We start from the raw sequence: 22778 nt of genomic DNA on the forward strand, positions 1-22778 counted from the left end.
TTTTGTAACACCCTGTATACGACAACAAGTGTCTGGCGCAGTTGTTACATTGGTTACTGCTGTTACAATGGCACATTATCAAGGTTTGAGTGGGTTTGAAAGCGGTGTTATAGTCGGCACACGAGCGATGGGACACATCATCTCCGAGGTAGCGGTTAAGCGGCGATTTTCCCATACGACAATTTCACGTGTGAGCCTTGAATATAAGGAATCCGGGAAAACATAAAATCTCCAACATCGCTACAAGAATGGGACCAACGACGATCGAAGAGAATCGTTCAACGTGACAGAAGCGCAACTTTTCCACAAATTGCTGCAGATTTCAGTGCTGGGCCATCAGCAAGTGTCAGCGTGCGAACAATTCAACGAAACATCATCGATATGAGCTTTCGGAGCCGCAGACCCACTAGTGTACCCTTGATGACTGCATGACACAAAGCTTTACGCTTCGCGTAGGCCCGTCAACACCGACAGTTGACTGTTGATGACTGAAAACATGTTGTCTGGTAGCACGAGTCTCGCTTCAGATTGTGCCGACCGGATGGACGTGTACGGATATGAAGACAACCTCATGAATCCATTAAACCTGCGTGTCAGCAGGAGAACGTTCAAGTCGGGTGGAGGCTCTGTAATGGTGTGGGGCGTGTGCAGTTGGAGTGATATGGGACCCTTCATAGGCGTAGATAAGACTGTGACAGGTGACACGTACGCAAGCGTCCTGTGTGATCACCTGCACCCATTCATGTCCATTGTGCATTCCGAAGGACTTAGGCATTTCCAGCAGGGAAATGCGACGCCCCACACGTCCAGAATTTCTACAGAGTGGCTCCAGGAATACCCTTCTGAGTTTAAACACTTCCGCTGGCCACCAAATTCCCCAGACATGAATATTTTGAGCATATCTGGGATAAAAAAATGGTTCTGTGGGACTTAACTGCTGTGGTCATCAGTCCCCTAGAACTTAGAACTACTTAAACCTAACTAACCTAAGGACATCACACACATCTATGCCCGAGGCAGGATTCGAACCTGCGACCTTAGCGGTCGCGCGGTTCCAGACTGTAGCGCCTAGAACCGCTCGGCCACTATCTGGGATACCTTTCAACGTGCTGTTCAGATGTGATATCCACCCCACGTACTTTTACGGATTTATGGACAACCCTGCATGATTCATGGTGTCAGTTCCTTCCAGAACTACTTCAGACATTAGTGGAGTCCATGCCACGTCGTGTTGCGGCACTTCTGCGGCACCGATGTTAGGCAGGTGTACCAGTGTCTTTGGATCTTCAGTGTAACATAGAACATTCTGAAACTTCCGTGGTGTCTTACATTATGATGAATTTCGATACCAACGTCTTTTCGCAATCGCAGAACCACAAGATCTACAACACCCAAAATATGACTGTATATGGTATATTTCTTTGTTTACATTGGCAGCTTCCTTTGTTGCAGCTGGACGTTCCGACGTAAGTCTAGCCAATAGCTGAAAGTGCGTGAGAGTGGTCTTTGTTGCTTTTACTGAGAGAGATGGGACAATATGGAAACCAGTCCCAGACCATGAACTACTCGTCTCAAAAATGACCAAATGGTTAAACACGTAACAGGTTTACGGCAGGCACCGCGCCCCCACCCAGACCCAAAATCGGAGACGATCCATTTCTGCACTCGGGAAAAATTACTAGCCCTACTTATGACAGCTTAGCACGAAATGCATACAGACATCAGACGAGTCAACCCACCCGAGTACATCGCAAACAGTGCACTGCAGAGAGCTTACCAAGAGTGGTTTGCGATAACATTGCATTACCAGTGTATGTTGATTACTGCTATTGATTCTGGACGGAAAATTGAGATTTTTACGTTTGTCGTCACCGAGCCCATCAGAGACTGAAGATGTAGAAGGAAATCGGCCATGTCTTTTTCGGAAGATTCACCTCTTCATTTACCCTAAACGATTTATGGGAAACACAGTGAACGTAAATCATTATGGCCGAATAGGGCTTAATCTCGATTCTGCCGAAAGCAAGTCAAATGACTGAAGAATTTTACCGCTTCACTCGAAGCGCTGGTACAGCCTTGACATTCTCTGACCACTGCATTGACCTGTTTTTAAAAAAACACGGAGTTGAACCTTTCTGTCCAATTTGCCGTTATATCACAACAGCAGGTTCGAAATATTCGTCTCAATCCATGTTGTTGTCTCAACAGCCACTCTTTCTTTCTTTCAGGCAACGATACATTCTTCGACCCTAATCTCCTGTCATGTTCGTTCAACTATATCTATATTACCTAACAGTTAAAACTGTCCTTCGATCCTATTTGCACGTTGGCTATATAACGGCATCAAGGGCAACAAAAACTGATTTTATGTGTTTTCTTTATGCAATGATTGACTGAATTTAAAAATTTGGAATGCTATTTTAATCTACTTATTAAAAGTCTGCCAAATAAAATAAGGTTCAAACTAATGGCTGAAAGGTGTTTAATTTGACATCCTTTACCGAACGACCGAGTCCCGCAACCATCGCTAAAAAGATGGGGACACAGAGAGATCTAGAAAAGTTTAGGTTTGGTAAGAAAACATAGAATGGAAACTCAGGGTCTGACGTGATGAAACTAAAAGTTGAGGGGAAAACGAAAAAAATTCAGATGTTGAAGATGTGGAGAAAATGTGTCACACTGAATGTTAGATTTTCATCTCCCTTTACGTACTTTATATCCATTCAGTATCCTAATATACTTTTTCTATCTCTTCATCTTCAGCTTGCGACGTCGGCACGTATATCTGAACTATCGCTGTCGGTGTTGGTTTGCTATCGACTCTGATAAGAACAACCCTATTACTGAACTGTTCACAGTAACATACTCTCTGCCCTATCTTCCTATTCATAACGAATCCTACGCCGATTATATCATTTTCTGCTGCTGTTGATATTATCCTATACTCATCTGACCAGAAATCCTTATCTTCTTTCCATTTCACTTAACTAATATATCTAGACTGAGCCTTTGCATATCATTTTCAGATTTTCTAGATACCCTAACACGCTCAAGCTTCTGACATTCCACGCCCCGAATCGTCCAACGTTATCCCTTCGTTTGTTATTCAATCTTTTTCTCGTGGTCACCTCCCTCTTGGCAGTCCCCTCCCGGAGATCCGAATGGGGGAACTATTCCGGAATCTTTTGCCATCATCATGACACTTTTTCAATTAAGAGCCTCATTTCCTGTGGACACACATTACGTGTCTTTAATACAATGCTTTACATTGGCTTCTGCATCTCGTGTCTTTGATCATTGCCGATTCTTACACCTTTAGGTTCAGTTTCCCACCCTAAGGCAAGAAGTGCGCTAAACCTCTGTCCGTTCCTCCGCCTTCTTTGACAAGGCCGTTGGCAGAATGAGGGGGACTTCTTATGCCGGACGTCTTCGGCCACCAGTGCTGTTTATTATCCAGATTAAGCGATTTGAATCCGGGACAGACTAATCATAGACGCTACTTTTTTTATCTCATTTTCTTCGTTATTGTTCGTTGCATTTGTTCGAGGCGGACGTTCCATAGCATCCGTTGAAGTTCGTTGCTGATCCATTCACCCAGGTTTTTTTTTTTTTTTATTTTTGTTACGGAGGGCAACTAACCCTCCGACCGAACACACCGGGCTACCGTGCCGGCATCCCTACACCACGGCCACTCTTACGCTCATTTTACTCGACGCTTGTATTGTGGAGCGACACCGTACGTAATGAATAATGAAGTTCTACAACGCAGTTATACATCCCATTGTCTTCTATGATTCAGAAAGCTGGACACTGACCAAGAGGGAGAACCAAAATCCTCTGACACATGAATGAAAGGCCATGAGACGAATATGAGGCCCCATGAGAGACGGGGATACGTGAGGTGCAAGAAAGAATAATGAAATTTATGTGATCACGAACCAACCCAACGTCTTACTATGTCAAAAGAGGAGACGACTCCAGTAGACAGGTCACGTAATCTGTATCCCAGAGACCCGACTTCCTAAGCAAGCTCTCATATCCACATTATATCAAAAAGACCCCTTGGTACTCCATGAAACACATAGGAAGATTACGTGGAGAAAGATGCGGAAACACACTACTGGCCATTAAAATTGCTGCACCAGGAAGAAATGCAAATGATAAAAGGGTATTCATTGGACAAATATATTATACTAGAACTGACATGTGATTACATTTTCACGCAATTTGGGTGCATAGATTCTGAGAAATCAGTACCCTCAACAACCACCTCTGGCCGTAATAACGGCCTTGATACGCCTGGGTATTGAGTCAAACAGAGCTTGGATGGCGTGTACAGGTACAGCTGCCCATGCAGATTCAACACGATACCACAGTTCATCAAGAGTAGTCACTGGCGTATTGTGACGATCCAGTTACTCGGCCACCATTGACCAGACGTTTTCAATTGGTGATAGATCTGGAGAATGTGCTGGCCAGAGCAGCAGTCGAACATTTTCTGTATCCAGAAAGGCCCGTACAGGACCTGCAACATGCGGTCGTGCATTATCCTGCTGAGATGTAGGGTTTCTCAGGGATCGAATGAAGGATAGAGCCACGGGTCGTAATACTTCTGAAATGTAACGTCCACTGTTCAAAGTGCCGTCAATGCGAACAAGAGGTGACCGAGACGTGTAACCAATGGCACCCCATACCATCACGCCGGGTGATACGCCAGTATGGCGATGACGAATACACGCTTCCAATGTGCGTTCACCAAGATGTCGCCAAACACGGATGCGACCATCACGATGCTATAAACAGAACCTGGATTCATCCTAAAAAATGACGTTTTGCCATCCGTCCTCCCAGGTTCGTCGTTGAGTACACCATCGCAGGCGCTCCTGTCTGTGATGCTGCAAACGTCGTCGAATTGTTCGTGCAGATGGTTGTTGTCTTGCAAACGTCCCCATCTGTTGACTTAGGGATCGAGACGTGGCTGCACGATCCGTTACAGCCATGCGGATAAGATGCCTGTCATCACGACTGCTAGTTATACGAGACCGTTGGGATCCAGCACGGCGTTCCGTATTATTCTCCTGGACCCACCGATTCTATATTCTGCTAACAGCCATGTGGATAAGATGCCTGTCATCTCGACTGCTAAGTGATACGAGGCCATTGGGATCCAGCACGGCGTTCCGTATTACTCTCCTGAACCCACCGATTCCATATTCTGCTAACAGTCATTGGATCTTGACCGACGCGAGCAGCAATGTCGCGATACGATAAACCGCAATCGCAATGGGCTACAATCCGACCTTTATCAAAGTCGGAAACGTGATGGTGTGCATTTCTCCTCCTTACACGAGGCATCACAACAACGTTTCACCAGGCAACGCCGGTCAACTGCTGTTTGTGTATGAGAAATCGGTTGGAAACTCTCCTCATGTCATCACGTTGTAGGTGTCGCCACCGGCGCCAACCTTGTGTGAATGCTCTGGAAAGCTAATCATTTGCATATCACAGTATCCTCTTAATGTCGGTTAAATTTCACGTCTGTAGCACGTCATCTTCGTGGTGTAGCAATTTTAATGGCCAGTAGTGTAGATCCTAAAGGTTAATATTGAAGAATTACTATACAAATCAGAGGTTTTGCTTCACCATGAGGTGAAAATTCAGGTCTCTTGTGGTTTCAACGCACAGCCAGTGTAACCACTTTTATGTGTGAAAACAACCCTGAATCCTGTTTCCAGGAACAAAAGTTTCTACTCTGAATTCATATTAATGAGTTACAGTTGCTGTAACACTATTAATTAATTAATGTTAGTGTGAGGAATATGAGTAGTTCTTTTGTCAATTTTAGTTTGGAAACATGCCTTTTGTCATTCAAATCGTATCACTTTTGTGGAAACCTGATGAAAACGTTTGCTGCGGGGTCTTTGATACTTCAGCGTTAGATTGTGAACACGTAACTAACTTTCGTGTTTCGAAATACTGAATTTCGTTGTTTCTCACCTAACAAGTCAAAGTGTGCAACTATTTCGCAGCCTTTGCAGAAGAGCAAGCGTTAATTTAGTTGTCTGAAAGCATCGGAGCAGAAATGGCATTGTCAGCATTCAGTCCCGACCAACTCGCGGATGTAAGACGTAGGAGGGAACAGCGGGGTTACAGCCGAAGAACTTGGCAGAAGTTTCCAGGCAGCTGAATAGTTACTCCAAGTAGCGTTTCCACTGCGTCTGTAATTACAAGGTGCCTCTCGTACGCCACGAACTCTGTGTCCGGCGTTGTACATGAAGTCAAAACGTGGTGGCAGGACCTGCAGGCACAAGTCCGTTACACTACATAGGAGCGGCTTAGAAAGGAAGTTGGAAAAACAGCTGCGCGATTTATACTTCAGACTGGTGTCTCTATGGCGTCTGCTGACAAAGAAGTGCACAGACTGTAACTGAAACATTACAACGTAATATTACTGCAGGTAAGCTCTGCAACTGCCTATATCGATCTGTGCATGATGGAGGCATTGATCCTGAAATGCTCTCTTCCTGCTGGACCACCGCTGAGATTATCGTGGTTCGCGAACTTTCCTTTAAATAAGAACAACGATAGGTAATATCATCTCTGGTAACCTGTGCGTACTTTGCAAACACACAGCATCATAGTAAAGAACTGTCAAAAGTGAACTATCAAAATATTTGACAAAAACGATAACTACTAGAACTATCACTCTTGCCGAGAAAGACAGAAAGACTTTAGTAGCTAGACGTATATACCAACTCAAATTTAAACATAAAACAGCCACAATTTATGTACAAATAATGTTACAAATATTACTTTGCACGTGACATGATAATAGCAATAAACCGAAGAAAGCTTTTCGTGTAAAATATTTTTAGAAAAAATACACTGAAGCGCCAAAGAAGCTCGTATAGTCACGCGTACTGAAATACGGAGATTCACAGTGAAACGTTTCTTGTTTCGAAGTAAAAATTCATATCGGCGTTTCAATCATGTCTGCAGCAGCCATGGTCCTGGATTCTTAGAAAACAACTGTAAAAATAGACTATAAGTCAAATGAATATTAATCAAGTATTAAGTTTCAGAATAATGTTTATTGTAATTTTGAAAAATCCAACCTTCTTTACAGAACTCAAGTAACTTCTAACATACTTACAATAATGAAATGAATCTTACTCAACAAGCTACATGCTTTCTGTCCAACATCACACAAAGTACTGCCCTGCCCTGCCAACATGGTTGTCACTATTTATATATTCTTGAACAATCCACTGTACTGTTGTAAATGGTTTTTTAAAAGAAATAACAAAGAAAATTTGTCTCTCCGAATTAGTACAGTATTTTATTAATTACATTGACTCTTATATATTATACATATGAGTGAATCACTTTATTAATTTAAGTGTGTACAAACGCTTAGTTATCGAAAGTTAACAATACTTTGGTTATTTTTATTAATTACAGAAGATTCATGCTTAAGGGAATATTCCTACGAATTACAGGGCCTACTCCCATCAATACAATTACAATGTAATAACTGGCTTCTTTGTATCTATTCCACAAGTACATGTTTCTCTACACCTCTATAGTATTTACGTCAGAAATTTTCTGTTTATGGTCGAAAAATATTTTTAAATCGGTTTTAATGGACTGTTACGTTTCAACAGGACGTACATAAAGTGCGGGAACACTTTCAATTATACATTGTACAAGAAGCAAACATTGTACAGATATCCTACATATGTCATTCCGAAGAGAAACCATTACAGTTTTTTTTTCATGTCTACCCCCTCAGCGTAGTTTGATAATTTGCCGATAGTCAGCGCTAGTCGCAAACATGGCGTTTTCAGGTGCGGAGCGAGCTGTTTCATGAAATGACCTCCCCGATCACCAGATATCACTCCGTGTGACTTTTTTCTGTGGGGACACATTAAAGATCTGGTGTATGTACCGCCTCTACTACGTGATGTAGCAGAGCTCCGGGAAAGAATGTGGGAAGCGGCTGCCACAGTCGACGACGCCATGCTGGGACAGGTATGGCAAAAATTCGATTACCGTATTGAAGTCTGCCGGGTCACTCATGGTCCACATATCGAATGTTTGTAAAAAAACTTTCAGAGTTTCTCTTCAAAATGCAATTAGTGTGACGTCTGTACAATGATTAGTTCTTGTGCAATAAACAATTAAAAGTGTTCCCAGACTTTCTGGACACCATGTATAAACAGGCAGAATACGGCGCCGCGGTTCGCAACGCCAATATAAGACAACAAGTCTCTGGCACAGATGGTAGATCAGTTACTGCTGCTACAATCGCAGGTTATCAAGATTTAAGTGAGTTTCAACGTGTTGTTATAGTCGGCGCATGAGCGATGGGACACAGCATCTCCGAGGTAGCACTGAAGTGGGGATTTTCCCGTACGACCATTTCACGACTGTACCGTGAATATCAGAAATCCGGTAAAATATGAAATCTCCCACATCGCTGCGGCTGGAAAAGGATCCTGCAAGAAAGGGAGCAACCACGACTGAAGAGAATCGTTCTACATGTCGGAAGATCAAATGTGGTGTCACCGCCAGACACCACACTTGCTAGGTGGTAGCCTTTAAATCGGCCGCGGTCCGTTAGTATACGTCGGACCCGCGTGTCGCCACTGTCAGTGATTGCAGACCGAGCGCCGCCACACGGCAGGTCTAGAGAGACGTCCTAGCACTCGCCCCAGTAGTACAGCCGACTTTGCTAGCGATGGTTCACTGATAAATTACGCTCTCATTTGCCGAGACGATAGTTAGCATAGCCTTCAGCTACGTCATTTGCTACGACCTAGCAAGGCGCCATTATCATTTGCTATTTATCTTGTGATGCATGTACCGTCAGACCGATGTTCACCAATTATGGATTAAAGTTAAGTATTCCCGCAGCTACGTACGTTCTTTGCTACTATAACTTCCTTTACCTGTTCCAGACCTCACGCCAGCCTGCGTGAGCTTAAACGCGTGCCTTTCGGCTACCCGTCACTGTGGATTGGCTGTCTTGCCAGTCCACATCAGCCATTCCGCAAATTGCTGCAGATTTCAATCCTGGGCAGTGTGCGAACCATTCAACGAAACTTCATCGATATGGGCTTACGGAGCCGATGGCCCACTTGTGTACCCTTGAAGACTGCACGACACAAAGCTTACGTCTCGCCTGGGCCCGTCAACACCAACACTGGACTGTTGATGACTGGAGACATGTCAACTGGTCGGACGAGACTCGTTTCAAATTGTATCGAGCAGATGGTCGCGTACGGGTATGAACACAACCTCATGAATTCATGGACCCTCCATATCAACAAGGAAATGTTCAAGAGGCTCTGAAATGGTGTGGGCCATTCTGTTGGAGTAATATGGGACCCCTGATAGTCTAGATACGACACGTACGTAAGCATTTCAAATTGTATCGAGCAGATGGACGCGTACGGGTATGAACACAACCTCATGAATTCATGGACCCTCCATATCAACAAGGAAATGTTCAAGAGGCTCTGAAATGGTGTGGGCCATTCTGTTGGAGTAATATGGGACCCCTGATAGTCTAGATACGACACGTACGTAAGCATCCTGTCTGATCACCTGCATCTGCTCTTGTCCATTGTGCATTCCGATGGACTTGGGGTATTCCAGTAGGACAATGCGAGTCCCACATTGCCAGAGTTGCTACAGAGTGGCTTTAGGAACACTCTTCTGAGTTTGAACAGTTCCGCTGGCCACCAAACTCCCCAGACATCAACACTATTGAGCATATCTGGGATGCCTTACAAGGTGCTGTTCAGAAGAGATTTCCACCCCCTCATACTCTTACGGATTTGTCGACAGCCCTGCGGCATTCATAGTGTCAGTTCCCTCCAGCAGTACTTCAGACATCAGCCGAGTTCATTCCACCTCGTGTTGCGGCGCTTCTGCGTGCTCACTGGGGCCCTACACCATATTAGGCAGATGTCCAAGTTTATTTGGCTCTTCAGTGACTATGTTATTGCAGCCGGTGTGGAATATTCATTTCGATAACGTATTTTTTTATTGCTCGACTAGTTTCAGAGGCATCATAGCTGCATCATCGGGTGATACTCAATAATTTATTAAGTCACTGGTGTAATGTGGGCTGGTGAACCAGTCACAAGAGATCAAACGGACACCTACGCCATACGTCAGAGCGTCAATCCAGCGAATGGGCAGTGTGCCCCGCTAACTGACAAGGTGCTTATAGATGACTGTGTAATCAATGGTGTTACGTTACACTGTTCGACAGCGTAAAATGCTGGGTAGGACTCCCTAAATTCTGGGCAAAATATCTCTTGAAAGTAATGGGTAATAGACTACACATACTAGAACCAAAAGAGAACAGTAAGAATGGAAGACCAATATCGTGTGTTCGGATTGAAGGGGGTGTACGTCACAAGCAAAGTATGAAGACATGAAGAAAGTAATTGAGGGTGTTGAATGGGTAATTCAGTACGTTAAGTAAACTAAACTAAACTTCGTCCGAACAGGCCATGAAGGCCCAACGGTACTGACCGGCCACCATGTCGTCCTCAGCCTAGAGGCGTCACTGGATGCAGAGACGGAGGGGCATGCTGTCAACACACCGCTCTCCCGGCTGTATGCCAGTTTACGAGACCGAAGCTGCTACTTCTCAATCAAGTAGCTCCTCAGTTCGTCTCAGAAGGGCTGAGTGCACCCCTCTTGCCAACAGCGCTCCACAGACCGGATGGTCACCCATCCAAGTGCTATCCCAGCTCGACAGCGCTTAACTTTGGCGATCTGGCGGGAACCAGTGTTACCACTGCGGCAGGGCCATTGGCTCACATTCAGTATAGCGTAATGCATTCTTTTATACACGTCTGGCCAAAGAAAAATATGTGTACGCAGCTGGTTATTAACTAGGAGCTGGGTAATCTCTGATCAGATCAATGGGCTGTATGTAATACCAACAAAAGTAACAGAAATTATCTATCACATTTTAAAAGACCCTTACTATGTCGGATGGGTGATGAAGTGCTACGACGGATTCGTCAAGTAGTGTGGCTGTAAAATGACGTATCCCTAGCTCATTTTGATGCAAATGTTTGGCACCATCTGGACACTACGTACCCAGATCAGTGGACCTGTTACTTGGTCTTTGTTATTGCTAGATGTTACGCCTCTTGACGGTGAAGACTGTGATGTATGCTTCTCCTATAACATCAAATTTTTCTCTTCGATTTCACCATGTTCAACACGTGGGATGATTTTGAAGACTTTTTGTTATTTATTACCCAGTCTGATGCTATTAGCTTTCTTAAGGAAATATAGGAAGCACTTCCATCACCATACCTATGCTTCCCCTGTTACATCAAATCTACTCTTCGATTGTTATTTCACCACTTTCATCAAGTGGGAGGATTTTAAAGACTTTTTGTCATTTATTACCTAGTCTGATGCTATTGGGTATCTTGAGACAAAATGGGAAGCACATCTATCACCATAGCTAATCATCCTCAAACTCTAATGACCTAAAGTCCCAAAATCATGGACTTCAGGACATTTACATCTACATCATTACTAAGCAATTCACCTGATGGCGTATCATGGAAGATACTTCTGGTACCACCATCTGATCCCCCTTTTCACTCTTCCACACGCGAAGCTGTAGGCCACTGTATGACCTCAAATTTATCGAAGTTTCCCGTCCTGGTTATTTCGCGAGATGTGTGAGGGAGGATCTATGCTGAAGAGCCAAAGAAACTGGTACACCCGCCTAATATCGTGTAGGGCCATCGCGAGCACGCGGAAGTGCTGCATCACGACTTGGCATGGACTCGACTAATGCCTGAAGTAGCGCTGGAGGATATTGACAGCATGAACCTTTCATGGCTGTCCATGAATCCGTAAGAGTACGATGTGGTGGAGGTATGTTCTGAATAGCACGTAGCAAGACATTATAGATATGTTCAATAATGTTCATGTCTGGGGAGTTTGGTGGCCGACGCAAGTGTTTAAACTCAGAAGAATGTTCCTGGAGCCACTCTGTGGCAATTCTTGACGTGTGGGGTGTTGCATTGTCCTGCTGGAATTGCCCAAGTCCTTCGGAAGGCACAATGGAGATGAATGGATGCAGGTGATCAGACAGGATGCTTACGTAAGTGTCACCTGTCAGAATCGTATCTAGAAGTATCAGGAGTCCCACATCACTCCAACTGCACACGCCCCACAGCATTACAGAGCCTCTACCAACTTTAACAGTCCTCTGTTGACATGTAGAGCCCATGGATTCATGAGGTTGTCTCCATATCCGTACACGTCCATCAGCTCGATACAATTCGAAACGTGTCTCGTCCGACCAGGAAGCGTGTTTCCAGTCATCAACAGTCCAGTGTCGGTGTTGACGGGCCCAGACGAGACGTAAAGCTTTGTGTCGTGCAGTTCATCAAGGGTACATGAGTGGGCCTTGGCTCCGAAACCCATATTGATGATGTTTCGTGGAATGGTTCACACGTTGACACTTGTCGATGAACCAGAATTTAAATCTGCAGTAATTTGCGGAAGCGCTTCACTTCTGTGACGTTGATCGATTCTCTTCAGCCGTTGTTTGTCTCGTTCTTGTAGGCTCTTTTTCCGGTCGCACTGATGCCGCAGATTTGATGTTTTACCAGATTCCTGATATTCACGGTACACTCGTGAAATGGTCGCACGGGAAAGTCCCCACTTCATCGCTACCTCCGAGATCCTCTGTCCCATCCCTCGTGCGCCGACTGTAACGTCACGTTCAGACTCAATTAAATCTTGATAACCTGCCATTGTAGCAGCAGTAACCCATCTAACAACTGCGCCAGACACTTGTTGTCTTATATAGGTGTTGCCGACCGCAGTGCCGTATTCTGCCTGTTTACATATTTCTGTATTTGAATACGCATGCCTATACGTTTTTTTGGCGCTTCTTCCCGGAAAGTACTCTCTTGAAATGTCAGTGTTAAACCTATCCGTGACGCACAATACTTCTCTTGTTGGGTCTGCCACTGTAGTTTGTTGAGTATCTCCATAACGTTCTCGAGTTTACTAAACTATCCTGCAAAGAAACGCGCCGCTCTTCGTCGGATCTTCTCTATCTTTCCTAATAATATAATATAGTAAGGGATGAGACTAATGATTAGTATTCAAGGACGCTTTTACAAGTGCATTATAAACCACGTCTTTCGTGGATGATTATCATTTTCTTAAGATTTTTTCCAAGGAAAAGGCACCTGCTATTCCTACAATTAATTTTACTCCATATCAGGTCGCTCCGGACTGTTATTCCCTACGCCACCCACTACAAATTTCTGCTGTGACGTGGGGACGTGTTGGTAATTGCAATTACGCGATTAATCGTAATTGCTGGATTCATAGTTGATGGATACACTAATATTTCTTTCATGTCATTTAATTTTACATAAACGATTAATCGTGCTATTAATTATTTTCAACCGATAAAAAGAAACCCTTGCAGGATGACTTTGTTGTCCGTCTGTCTCTCTGTTCGTCCCTCTGTTAACTGCTTTGAATGGCCCACGAGACGCCTCGTTATAGGACAACGATTTAATTTAATTTTCTCATTTTGAGAGTACTGAAGGAGATACCTGTTTTACTTGCTAAAAATGATTCAGTAGTTGCGATCGCATAAAATATTTCTTTATTTAAGACAACCGGTTTCAACAAACTTTGCTGTCATCTTTAGGTCATAAAAATCTTTTTGTTGTGAAAAGTGTGCATTTTGCGTTGAACCTCACGGTAAGCTGTCAAGTGGATAAAAATCAGCACATTATAAAAGTTTGTCATACGTAATTGCTGATTTTCACCCACTTGAAAAATTGGCACGAGGTTCAACGTAAGAAGTTTCTTCTGCCTTGTGCAAGTAGCGTTCCTGACCATTCTTCTCCTGCTGGCACAGGAGTTCGGACGTTATGTGCTTCCCCAGTTTATGCTTGAGTTAGCTAGTGATCAGAATTATATTGAACTAGTTTGAATGGACTGTTTCTTTTTTTTTCCTCTATGATAAATTGATTTTGATTTGTGAACTATATCAGTGTAAATGAGGACGACATAGTTGAATGCGTTCTGTTATTTGAAGGTCAATGAACTAAATAAATGATCATCCTCTTTCATTGTTGAGGGTCCTTGTCTGATTGGTTATTCAATTTGTGTGGCATGTCAGGAACAATCTGGGCCACGGTATATCATCCTCTATCTGTAATCTGTCTCTCTCTTAAAGACCGATCCCCAAATAACAGGTACATTGCTAATATTTCTAAATAAATATGTTCGCATTTAAAATGAGCACATGTGTTCACAGTGATCATGTCTATTACGTAAAGATAGTCTGAAAGCCTAAACTCTTACTAGGGGAGACCATGACGTTGGGATCACAGAATCTACTTTAAACTTTGTACACCTTTAGTAGGCCATTAAAACAACACAATTTGCAAGTAGTAATGTGCACTACTCTGGAAATTCCGAGAAAATCGCAAAACAAGTTTTGTGTCGCCTTTATTATGTAATAAATGTATCTGTGTGTGGATAGTAAATGCTAGATTTCGTGGTGATCGAGTGGTTAGCGTTCGAGTTTCGTAAGACATCTCTGTGTGATGCGACGTTCTGGCTCCTGCTCGAACTTGATTTTTAATTCATATTCTTTTCATCACTGCTCATATTATTTAATTTATATGGCATTTGATAGTAAATATAGCTTAAAAAGCCACGTTTATTTCCATAAAATTTTTGTGAATTGCATGCTATTTGACTACTTCCTATTTTTAATTAAGTGTAATTATTAGGACAAACATATTTGTAAATATCGGCAAGTAAATGAAGAAACGGATAGAGTTTTCCCGAAAATGTATGCCTGTAGTCATTTGCGAAATCGCTTATATATGCAGTCTGGTAAGGCACGGGAAACTACTTTGCACTTCGATGCATCCAGCTACAGCGACAGGGGCAGGCCTCATTTAGCAGATGACCTGCGTAGCGGTGAGACGTTACATGCAGCAATAACGAATAGTGTAAGTGCAAATTTTTTGAGTATCACAGAATTTACACTTGTAGCACAAAATTGAAGGTTTGATAGGGAGTCGAACCGTCGCCTTTTAAACGACTGTCTTATGAAGCTCTAACGCTAACCACTTTTTCTTTTTTAATCTTAACGTACTCGTATTTTCGCTTCCTGGAAAATGTCCTTACAAAAAAAAAAAAAAAAAAAAAAAAAAAAAAAAAAAAAAAAGTAACAAGAGAAAAGGCCCCTCCCTGGCCATATGTCATGTCATATGGTTCAAAAATGGTTCAAATGGCTCTGAGCACTATGGGACTTAACTTCTAAGGTCATCACTCCCCTAGAACTTAGAACTACTTAAACCTAACTAACCTAAGGACATAACACACATCCATGCCCGAGGCATGATTCGAACCTGCGACCGTAGCGGTCGCGCGGTGCCAGACTGAAGCGCCTAGAACCGCTCGGCCACTTCGGTCGGCTCATATGGTTCGCTTCTGGAATACATTTCTGAATGCGGAGACGTAAGGTACGGAGACTTCCACATTTTCCGGACTCTCGGCCGTCTTCTCGATGCATGTTTGGGACCAGTGAATATATATTAAGTGACTCCTCAACGTATTCGTCCGACTGGGGCGCATAGACAACGTACGTTCATATATATATACCCACTTCCACATACGTATATAAATTCCTCATGCCCACCGTCAAGCCGGCCGGAATAGCCGAGCGGTTCTAGGCGCTACAGTTTGGAACCGCGCTACCGCTACGGTCGCAGGTCGCAGGTTCGAATCTTGTCTCGGGCATGGATGTGTGTGATGTCCTTAGGTTGGTTAGGTTAAAGTAGTTCTAAGTTCTAGGGGAATGATGACCTCAGAAGTGAAGTCCCATAGTTCTCAGAGCCATTTTGTTCAAATGGCTCTGAGCACTATGGGACTTAACAGCTGTGGTCATCAGTCCCCTAGAACTTAGAACTACTTAAACCTAACTAACCTAAGGACATCACAAACATCCATGCCCGAGGCAGGATTCGAACCTGCGACCGTAGCAGTCGTGCGGTTCCGGACTGGGCGCCTAGGGAGCCATTTGAACCCACCGTCAAGGGATCACAAGGAAGTGCTAAAACACCTTCAGAAGAAAATTAGCATAATTTTTGTGGTAGGTTGGAGTTCGCTTCAGCGTCCGACTTGACCATCATGAACACTAACGCGCGACAGACACATCAGTTACATAACAGAGCGTAAAACATCTCTTGCGATTTTCTAGGAATTGCCAGAGTAGTGCACCTCATTAGATGCACACTATATTGTTTTAATGGCCTAAAACATGGCGTAAAAACAGTTAACAGAGCCCACACTGATTCTTTGCAAGGATGTTGTGCGTGACGACTGCTGCTGGATTCGTCTGTCGACTCTAGAAAGCATCTCTGGGAGGGTCGAGGGAGGCGGCCGGCGACAAAGGAGCCGCAAACCACATCACAGGTGCTTATCGTGTTGTGTTGCGTCGTGCTGCGCTACCGGGGCGCCGCGGTGCGGTCTGGCTGCCGGAGGTGACTCAGCGGCAGACGCAGCCACATCTCGCCCCCCTGTAATACGTCGCTGGCCACTGTAGAGATAAACACGGCTGCGGTTCGGACGTGACGCGTCGCGAGGAGACTGCAAAGTACTGCCGCCCTCCGTTACCGAAAACGCTAAACGGGGAAGTAGACGCAACTATCACTTATTGGTCGGTTTGTTTTTAAGGTTAAAATATCATCAACACTAAACATGACCTTACCTCCATCGCACTGTGGCACACTGGCATTCGATTTTACAGTGAGGTGACAAAAGTTATGGGATACCTCATTTTGACCGGCGTAGTGCACCAGCTCGTCGTGGTATGGACTCAACAAGTCGTTGGATGTCTCTTGCAGAAATATTGAGCCATGCTGCCTCTATAGCCGTCCATAATTGCGAAAGTGTTGCCGGTGCAGGATTTTGTGTACGAGCTGACCTCTAGATTATGTCCCATTAATGTTCGATGCGAGTCACGTCGGGCGATCTGAATGGCCAAATCATTCGCCTGAATTGTCCAGAATGTTCTTCAAACCAGTCGCCAACAACTGTGGTCCGCTGACACGGCGCATTCTCATCGATAAAAATTCTATGTTTATTTGAGAACACGAAGTTCATGAATGGATCCAATTGATCTCCAAGTAACCGAATACAACCATTTGCGGTCAACGATCGGTTCATCTGGAATAGAAGACCCAGTCTGATACCATTATGGAGCCACTACCAGCTTGCACAGTGCCATGTTGACAACTTGGTTCCAAGGCTTTGCGGTGTCTGTGCCACAGTCGAACGCTACCATGAGCTCTTACCTAGTGAAATCGGATCTCATCTGACCGTACCACTCTTTTCTATAGTCCACGTTCCAGCCGATATGGTCTCGGGTCCAGGAGAGGCGCTGCAGACGATTCCATGCTCTCAGCAAAGGCACTCGCGTCGGTCGTCTGCTGCCATAGCCCATTAACGTCTAATTGCAACGCACTGTCCTGACGGATACATTCATCGTACGCCCCACATTGATTTCTGCGGTTATTTCGAACAGTGTTCCTTGTCTGTTAGCACTGACCTCCCTACGCAAAAGCCGCTGCTTTCGGTCGTTAAGCGAAGGCCGCCAGCCTCTGCGTTGTACGTGATGATACATTTCGCATTCTCGGTACACTCTTGACACTGTGGATCTCGGAATACTGAATTCCATGACGATTTCTAAAATGCAATGTCCCATGTATCTAGCTCCAACTGACCCCCTTGTTCAAAGTCTGTTAATTCCCTTCATGCGGCCATAATCACGTCAGAAACCTTTTCACAGAAATCACGTGAGTACAAATGACAGCTCCCCAACGCACTGCCCTTTTATACCTTGTGCACGCGATCTGTATATGTCCACACCACTATCCCATGCCACCTCAGTGTACAGTGTTCTGCAAAATGTAAGGACGAGGTAGATAAAGTAACGTAACATATTAACTTCTCGGTAGAAATGTATGAAAGTGCGGGGGCACGTTGTTAGACGTCTCCCAGTGGTGCACAGGAAGCTGAACGTCAATACGGCTTAGAGTCAATGTGACCATAGCGCCAAATGGAGCTGGTCCCATAGCACGAGGCAATTAAAAGGCGGGACAAAACAATGTACTTCAATCACTGAGCAGTTACAGTGCACTGTGGAGGTGTTCCTCAGCACAACATGGCACAGTGACATCGGGATGACGTCATACAGGGGAGAATCGTCAGAAAACGGAAAAAGGACAAAGTGTAGACCAGGAGGAAGCCTTGTTTTACGTGCCTGGGGAGCGTTTCGGACCACAGGCACTGCTGCGCAAAGGAGAGGAAGTGATCAATCATGATCAGCTGCAGGAGCAGATGAACGCTACATTGTGCAACAGGCGAGAAGGACCCAGCGAATTCAATTGCAACCATATTTAACGGGACCGCAATGCACGCAATCTGACGTGCAGTGGCACGGCGACTGCATCGGTGTGGTCTCAGCCCGTTGACATGTGTGGTGTGTCCCGTTAATGTCCACACATCGGCGGGAGCGTGTACATTGATTGCGCAGTGCGTATGCACTGGACCAACGAAGTGTGGGGTCGCGTGTTCTTTTCAGATAAGAGCAGTTTCAGTCTGAGGAGTGATTCTGGACCTACTCTCACATGGCGAGAGGTGGAAACACTTACTGGATCCAGGAATACTGTCGAATGTGATAGTTTTGGTGGTCCACCTGTTATGCTCTGAATAGTCATAATGTGGCATGGGTATTCTGTTCTCCAAAACTTTCAACACAGCAGACCCATCGGACATCATTATTACGAAACTGTACTCTTTCCCCATGTGCGTCTTCTCTATTGTGTTCTGCCCACTCTTCTAATACAGGGTGCCTAGGAAGCTGTTTACTCGAATCGCTAGACAACAATTCAAGCAAATCGAATTAATGGGTGTAAACGTAGGCTTCCGCAGTCGTTGTCACTGTCAATAAAATTCTTCTGGATTCGAGAGGCCAGCGTACTGGCGAAACAGCCGTTTAGTTTGAGGAGGAAGATTAGTGAGCCAAGCGACCCGACAATATGAATAGAGAAGACGGGTAGCGACTTCCGGCGTCTTAGCTGCCAGCTGTGACAGATTTGCGGAAGGACAGCTCTCGCAGAGCAACAGGCTCGCGGTAGGTCACAGCGGTGGAGGGTACACAGAGCGATGACGCGGCCTAGACGATACTAGGCAGTTAGTAAACAACGCTACGCTGTAGTCGCCGCTCAGTCTCCTATTCGCCGCTTTCCACCAATCAAGTGGCTCTGAGCGCTATGGGACTTAACTTCGGAGGTCATCGGTCCCCTAGAACTTAGAACTACTTAAACCTAACTAACCTAATGACATCACACACATCCATGCCCGAGGCAGGATTCGAACCTGCGACCGTAGCGGTCGCGCGGTTCCTGACTCTAGCACCTAGAACCGCTCGTCCACGCCGGCGGGCTTTCCACCAATGGCAAGCAGTAAAGGAAACTCCAGTGGAAAACGCCCATTTCCGCCAATGACAGCACGTAATGCAAAGAGCAATAAAATGAACTCCTAATACCCTTCCTCCTCATCCTCACATCCAATGACAGCTCTCTTCCATAGTATATACAGGGTGTTTCAAAAATGACCGGTATATTTGAAACGGCAATAAAAACTAAACGAGCAGCGATAGAAATACACCGTTTGTTGCAATATGCTTGGGACAACAGTACATTTTCAGGCGGACAAACTTTCGAAATTACAGTAGTTACAATTTTCAACAACAGATGGCGCTGCAAGTGATGTGAAAGATATAGAAGACAACGCAGTCTGTGGGTGCGCCATTCTGTACGTCGTCTTTCTGCTGTAAGCGTGTGCTGTTCACAACGTGCAAGTGTGCTGTGGACAACATGGTTTATTCCTTAGAACAGAGGATTTTTCTGGTGTTGGAATTCCACCGCCTAGAACACAGTGTTGTTGCAACAAGACGAAGTTTTCAACGGAGGTTTAATGCAACCAAAGGACCGAAAAGCGATACAATAAAGGACCTGTTTGAAAAATTTCAACGGACTGGGAACGTGACGGATGAACGTGCTGGAAAGGTAGGGCGACCGCGTATGGCAACCACAGAGGGCAACGCGCAGCTAGTGCAGCAGGTGATCCAACAGCGGCTTCGGGTTTCCGTTCGCCGTGTTGCAGCTGCGGTCCAAATGACGCCAACGTCCACGTATCGTCTCATGCGCCAGAGTTTACACCTCTATCCATACAAAATTCAAACGCGGCAACCCCTCAGCGCCGCTACCATTGCTGCACGAGAGACATTCGCTAACGATATAGTGCACAGGATTGATGACGGCGATATGCATGTGGGCAGCATTTGGTTTACTGACGAAGCTTATTTTTACCTGGACGGCTTCGTCAATAAACAGAACTGGCGCATATGGGGAACCGAAAAGCCCCATGTTGCAGTCCCATCGTCCCTGCATCCTCAAAAAGTACTGGTCTAGGCCGCCATTTCTTCCAAAGTAATCATTGGCCCATTTTTCAGATCCGAAACGATTACTGCATCACGCTATCTGGACATTCTTCGTGAATTTGTGGCGGTACAAACTGCCTTAGACGACACTGCGAACACCTCGTGGTTTATGCAAGATGGTGCCCGGCCACATCGCACGGCCGACGTCTTTAATTTCCTGAATGAATATTTCGATGATCGTGTGATTACTTTGGGCTATCCGAAACATACAGGAGGCGGCGTGGATTGGCCTCCCTATTCGCCAGACATGAACCCCTGTGACTTCTTTCTGTGGGGACACTTGAAAGACCAGGTGTACCGCCAGAATCCAGAAACAATTGAACAGCTGAAGCAGTACATCTCATCTGCATGTGAAGCCATTCCACCAGACACGTTGTCAAAGGTTTCGGGTAATTTCATTCAGAGACTACGCCATATTATTGCTACGCATGGTGGATATGTGGAAAATATCGTACTATAGAGCTTCCCAGACCGCAGCGCCATCTGTTGTTGACAATTGTAACTACTGTAATTTCGAAAGTTTGTCTGCCTGAAAATGTACTGTTGTCCCAAGCATGTTGCAACAAACGGTGTATTTCTATCGCTGCTCGTTTAGTTTTTATTGCCGTTTCAAATATACCGGTCATTTTTGAAACACCCTGTAAGTATCCAAACTAATGCTCATTCAGAAATTAGCAGCACCACCCTGAGGAAGACGCCTTGCAACAGTCGCCGAAACGTCGCTGTTTTACAGATGACAATGCGGCCTCAAACCCAAAAGACTTTATTGACCGTATTAATGGGGTTTATTGCGGTAAGTTAAATTGACAATACTTCAAAAAATGTTCAAATGTGTGTGAAATCTATTGGGACTTAACTGCTAAGGTCATCAGTCCCTAAGCTTACACAGTACTTAACCTAAATTATCCTAAGGACAAACACACACACCTATGCCCGAGGGAGGACTCGAACCTCCGCCGAGACCAGCCGCACAGTCCATGACTGCAGCGCTTAGACCGCTTGGCTAATCCCGCGCGGCTGACAAAACTTTGTGTATTCACAAAGGTGTACTGCAAGCAAATGGCGACAGGCAAATAATCAAGAAGCATTTTCAATTCAAGCAAAACAAAACAGTTCATAAGTCACTGCTGTAGCGTTTGTATGACGGCTCTTCTTACACTCAGGGTCCGCCCGCGGTAGCTGAGTGGTCAGCGCGACAGACTGTCAATCCTAAGGGCCCGGGTTCGATTCCCGGCTGGGTCGGAGATTTTCTCCGCTCATTGACTGGTTGTTGTGTTGTCCTAATCATCATCATTTCATCCCTATCGAAGCGCATACTCGCTTCGGCGGTACATATACTAAAATTGGAACTATACAGAGAAGATTAGCGTGGCCCCTGCGCAAGGATGACACGCAAAATCGTCAAGCGCTCCACATTTTAGCCGGCACGGTAGCTCAGCGCGTTCGGTCAGAGAGCCGGTTGGCCTCTGTAATAAAAAACTGAGTGGAAGAATCAACCACCGAACTTGAACAGGATGTCTTGCGACGTCCGCAACGACCAAACGGAACGATTGATAACGAACAACCCAAAAAAAAAAAAAAAAAAAAAAAAAAAAAGCGCAAGTTGCCGAAGTGGCGTCAAATCGAAAGGCTTGCACAAGGCGAGCGGTCTACCCGACGGGAGCCCCTCGTCACACGACGTTATTATTATTATTACACTCGGGCCGCGTCTAGGCGGCGCGGCGCTTATATTCCCTTCGTGTAGGGGCTGCTCCTGTCGAGGGCCGCCCCTGTCTCGGTGTGGTCCTAGAGAGGGGCTCGCCAGCGTGCTATTGGCTGACGTCCTCTCACAGGCCTCTGCGCTCCTCCGTTCTCGATCGTCGTGCCGGCGCTTGTCGTTATGCAAGAACATTTTCAGGGATGCATTCGACCTTGACTTCATTTGTACGGATGACAATGTGCAACTGCCTCAAACACCGTAGGTGGAGGGGCTGTTGGAATGAGAGAATAGTCGGCAGGTGGACTGGCCTTCCTGTTGTCGTATCCTGACATAGGTGGGAGAGGAAAAAAGGGGTTGCTTGTCGGTCTGCGCTCCCGAGCGGTACAGAGCAGAAGGCAGAAGGACAATTCACAGTGAAGGCATTTGATTGTTTTCCTCTATCTGAGCCAACACTGGTACAGGCATTACTAG

General features: G+C 45.2%; 1 protein-coding gene and 1 non-coding gene across 3 annotated transcripts in view; both read left to right on the forward strand.

Annotated features, from left to right (window-relative positions):
• LOC126416598 (uncharacterized) overlaps positions 1 to 22778 on the forward strand; it is a 393195-nt gene that overhangs the window by 218253 nt on the left and 152164 nt on the right. The gene's annotated exons all lie outside the window — the stretch shown is intronic.
• Positions 21922 to 22028, forward strand: LOC126417664 (U6 spliceosomal RNA). Its single transcript, XR_007575744.1, has one exon. It is a non-coding gene; the product is annotated as a U6 spliceosomal RNA (small nuclear RNA).

Source organism: Schistocerca serialis, chromosome 8, assembly GCF_023864345.2.
Source record: "Schistocerca serialis cubense isolate TAMUIC-IGC-003099 chromosome 8, iqSchSeri2.2, whole genome shotgun sequence".
Lineage (NCBI taxonomy): Eukaryota > Metazoa > Arthropoda > Insecta > Orthoptera > Acrididae > Schistocerca > Schistocerca serialis.